This window comes from Silene latifolia, chromosome X (genome assembly GCF_048544455.1).
Source record: "Silene latifolia isolate original U9 population chromosome X, ASM4854445v1, whole genome shotgun sequence".
NCBI classification, from domain to species: domain Eukaryota; kingdom Viridiplantae; phylum Streptophyta; class Magnoliopsida; order Caryophyllales; family Caryophyllaceae; genus Silene; species Silene latifolia.
In genome coordinates, this window is record NC_133537.1 from 276,073,593 (window position 1) to 276,078,870 (window position 5,278).

Sequence of the window (5,278 nt, forward strand, 5' to 3'; positions counted from 1 at the left end):
GACGGGATTGTCGGAGAATTCTTCTGTACCTTTGAGTGGCACACTTCGGGAATTGACATATTGTGCGTCATGGATCACCATGGATTCAATTGTGGCATGGGCAATATCGGTGTCAATTTTATCAAACTGCCCATTGTTGGCGGAATCAAGAATCCTTCGGGACTCGGCACAACATCCATTATAGAATGTTATAGCTAGGAACCAAGAATCCAACCCATGATGTGGGCATTGTCTTTGCAACTCCTTGTACCTCTCCCAAGCCGCATATAAGCTCTCAAGAGCTTGTTGATGGAATCCGGTGATTTGGCTCCTTAAGGTTTGAGTTTTCTCCGGTGGAAAAAACTTTTGATAGAAAGCAAGAGCCAATATCTCCCAATTCGTGATTCCCGTAGCGGTGCGATCAAGGATATTGATCCATAACTTTGCCTTGTCCTTCAAAGAGAAAGGGAAAAGTATTTCCCTTATTCGGGCTTGAGTGACGCTCGTTTGTCGGATCATGGAGCAATAATCGCAAAAGTTTTGCACATGCAAATTGGGATCCTCCAAAGGACTTCCCCCAAATTGCTTCCACTCCACAAGGCTAATGAAAGCTGGCTTGATCTCGAATTCCAGCGCGGTAATTTGAGTAGTTGTGATACCGGGCGGAAGCATGGCCGCGGTGGGCTTTGAATGATCGGAAAGTTTAACCATCCTTTTAGTTGGAGCTGGTGGTGGCGGAGATGATGAACTTGAAACCTCCTCTTATTCAAGAGCTTTTAGATCGTCTAGGTAAGACTTTTTAGCACTTTCAACTTGCACGGGAGAAGCGGCTTCTTTCACTTCCTTCCAAAAACGTCGTCTTCTCCTAAAGGTTTTCTCAGCTCGGAATCAGGTGAAAGTAAATCTCCACTACGAGAAGACCTGGGCATAAGACAACAATCTCTAGAAAATGATAAGTAACGGTCTCAAGGAACGAGTGTTCCTTAAGACAAAAGAAAACAAGATAAAAATCGATAAATCAATACGCAATAAAACCGTGCTCCCCGGCAACGGCGCCAAAATTTAATAAGCTATCGTACACCTATGCAAAGATAATTACCCTAGACAAAAATTAATGTAGTAATAGGGGTCGAACACAAGGAGACAGGAATTGCGTTATGAAATGCTATGGAAAGATTTCTATCAAGGTCGATTACGTTTGGTTTGGTTTGTTGGTTGGTTTGATGATTAGCAAATATAAAGATGTAAACTATATGATAAAAGGAGTATAGGGGAGTCGGGTCACACATGCAAATGTAAATATATGGTCATGCTACACTTGGTAATAGTAACATTGTCAATTGTTTAGGCTTAAAGACACCCACCTCACGATATTAGTCTCAAGGATAGACCGGGTCCTAGAGAAACTCTCGTTTATGACTAGGCCGTCCTACTAGACATGCTTAGTCTAATCTGATTCTGTGCCTCCTGACTTATAGAACGAATTAACAAACTTAATCTACGATTACGGCCAATAACCAAAGATTAAACGTTGTGGCGCAAACATGTGATAGAAACAATTAGACAATATTATATCAACCTAATTCATCATTTTACATATATTAGATTTTGCATGGCTTCCCTTAGTCCCTAGACTAAGGAATTTATCTACTCATGACGAAATGTAAACTACAAACTATATTGTATGAAATGCTAGACATGATTATAGAAATGATATAAACAAAGTGGTAAATCATATAAAGTAATAATAAACTATGTGGTATAAATTGAATACTAATGATAGAATGATGTGACAACTAAATGGAAATGTAAACTAAATAAACAAGAATTAGAATTACCGAAATAGAAATGGAACTTGAGAAGAATAATTGAGAACCAAATGCTTGAATAAAATTAGAACCAAATGTTTGACAACCAAATGCTTAACAATATTAAAACTAAAGATGAAAACTAAGAGAGAATTTTGTGCTTAAGGCTATTAGAGTGTATAAGAGACGTAAAATAAGATGTAAAGAAGATGCCCGTAATGACAGATTAAGGCCCCTATTTATAAGAAAATAGGGGCATAACGTAAGAATATAAGAGGGGGTAAACCCCGATCAGGGTTGCAAGCCCCGATCGGGGGCGTGGGATTCCGGGTTTATTTGCTTAACTCCTTGATTAAATTCTTGAGGAATCCCTATACAAATCCTTAATGCCTCTTTAATCTCCGGTTAAGTGTGATAATTAGCACCTTAAGACCTTCCAAAGAGCATCCTAAGTTGAGCATCCTAAGTAGCATTTGTGGACTTTTGCATTTTGGGCTTGACTTTCACTTAGCTTTGTTTTGCATTTCTTCATTTTAATCCATAACTTTTACCATGAAAATCCATGCAACATCTCTTGGTTGGTCCATCATGCTCTTCTATTTAGCCTTGCTTCTAGTGTTTGCAAAATATATAGAATTATGCTCCTAAAAGCTCAAATAGCTACAAAATCTGACAAACCATGCAAATACAACTAGAATGCAATATTAGCTCAATAACGCTAAGATTAGTGCAAATTAACATGTAAAATAGAGCTAAAATATGGGGTTAAAGTGTATATAAAATGGACTTATCAGGCGGTGTTGTCTATGGGTAGAGGTGGACATTGGGCTGGGCTGGGCCGGGCTGGTGCGGGCCAAGGACGGGCTGGGCTGGAGTAGAGCGGCACTGGCACGGCACTAACATAGAACCGGGCTGTGCCGGGCCGGGCCGGACTAGTTTTGGTCAGGCCCGGGCACGGCACTATAGGGGCGGGCCGGGTCGGGCTTGGTACATTTTTTTTTTTTTTTTTTTAAAAAAAAACGGTGAAACCATTTGGTGAAAAAATCCAAGACTAGCACAGCCCGTAGGGCTGACTGGCGGGGGCATGCCATTTTGCGGGAACATTGAATATTGGCCCATGAGGTAGCCGGGCGGGGCATTTGTCTTTGGCCGGCCCGCTATGTTGTCCAGCTCTATCTATGGGTATGTGATTAACGGTGGTAATGGTGGGGACGGTGGTGATGGTGGGGGCGGTGGTGGGGGCCAGTGGTCGTGGCGGTGGTAGTGGGAGATGTGATGACGGTGGTGGTAGTGGATACACAAAATACCACCCCGGTTACGCATGGTATTGATACGGGATACACTTGTTATTATTACTGGATACATGTGTATCCCGTATCAATACCATGTGTATCCGGAGGTACTAGCTAGTTTATTTGGAAATGCGTTTCTCATATATCTATGATAAGATGCGTATCTGACTTTAATGAGATGTGTATCTGGGTTTGATAAGATGTGTATCTGGCTTTAAGGACATGCGTATCCACGAAAAATATAAAATGTATCCACAAATAGCATAAAACGTATCCGAGAGTTAGTGTTAAAACCTCTAACAATTTACACAAAGTGTATCCGCATATAACATAAAATGTATCCGCAAATAATATAAAATGTATCTCGGAGTTAGGCTTAAAACTCCCAAAAAAATTAGTGTTAAAAAAGTGTAAAAGTCCATCTAGAATTTTAGTGTGGAAAAAGTGTATCTAGCTACGTTATAAAATGTATCTGAACAAGAAGTGTATCTGGTAAAGTAATAAAAAAAAAGGTATAAATAAGCTAGTTCATACGGTTCGCACCGTAACTCAGTTCGTACACGAACCCCGGTCTATATATATATATATATATATATATATATATACATATATATATATATATATATATATATACATATATATATATATATATATATATATATATATATATATATATATATATATATATATATATATATATATATATATATATATATATATATAGGGTTGGGGTCAGGTGCGAACTAAAGTACGGTGCGAACTGTAAGAACTGCTCACATACACAGTATAATACTTTCTGATACACAAGTTAATACTTCCAGATATACATGATATAACTGCTAGATACACATGTATCCTGTATTAATACTAAGTGTATCCCGTATCAATACCATGTGTATCTGGGGTGGTATTTTGTGTATCCACTTCCACCACCATCACCACCTCCCCCACCACCATTACCGCCCTCACCACCACGCCTCACCCTAACTAACACCGCCTCTAGTCACTCATCACCACCACCACGACAATAAAGTAACACAAGACAACGCAACCAAACCAACGCCGGCAACAACTCAACCAACTTATCGAACCACCGCACGGCGACACCAACATCTACTGCACGAAGATAACGTAGGCACCACGAACACTTTATAATCTTCCACACAAAATGTCGTGTGAGGTAGAGAAAACATTCGCCTCATTTTCAATCTTGCACACTCTCGTCGGAGATCCCCGACAGCCGCCCACCACTAGGAAATGCCACAGACATTGCCGGATTTCGCCAATTTTAATTAGTTGATAAAAATCGTTGTTGAATTAGTAGATCTGAATTTCTATGGTCTCAAATCGCATCGCCAAAGAAAGACAACATTGTCGGCGGTGTGGTGAGGCGCTGGCAGGTGAGGAGAGCCCACGGTGACCGGAGCTAGGGTGAGCGTCAACAAGGGGATTTGCGTGAGTCGTCATCCACGGCGTGCGATTTTGCAAAGTAGTTCAGAAGGGATGTTTGTGTCATTCGGGTAGTCCTCGACGACTTTCAAGGGGGCCGGTGGTGAAGACGCCGTCGGGGATATGACGGTCGTGGACTGTTGTTGTGGTTGTATTAGTGTGTGGGTCGGGTCGTTCGTCTGTGAAGTCGTGAGGTGTCGTGGTTATAAATGTACGGTCATCGGCGAGTTGGTAGGCCTCTTGCTGGAGATGGTTCGCCGGTGAAACATCCGGCCACTGGCAGCTAACGTTGGGATATAAGTGGGTGATGAATGATTGCTAAGTGAAAATGGGAGGGGAGAGGAGATAAGGAGTGTCAGCCTTTCTTGTGTTTTGTACGGATATGCAGTATGTGTGATAAGGCTAATCTTAGTTGGTTCGTAAGTTCGCACGAGATCCTATATATATATATATATATATATATATATATATATATATATATATATATATATATATATATATATATATATATATATATATAACCCATTCTAATTCTTACGCGCTTCTATCTTCTTCCACAAAACGAGTTCATCTAAATACAACTTCCATGGTTATCTTCTTCAACCTCTCCATGTTCTCTTCTTGCTAAACGAGCATCTACCATCACTATTCTCTACCAAACAAACTTCTAGATTTACAACAATCAGTTCATCATTAATTCATCAAACAAGGTTAGCTTCAATTACTATTCTTTTTTCATAAATTAGTTTA

At 40.1% G+C, this 5,278-nt stretch overlaps 1 non-coding gene across 1 annotated transcript; it reads left to right on the forward strand.

Annotated features, from left to right (window-relative positions):
- Positions 1–211: 211 nt before the first annotated feature.
- LOC141625836 (small nucleolar RNA R71) lies at positions 212–319 on the forward strand. Its single transcript, XR_012535586.1, has one exon. It is a non-coding gene; the product is annotated as a small nucleolar RNA R71 (small nucleolar RNA).
- Positions 320–5,278: the final 4,959 nt, after the last annotated feature.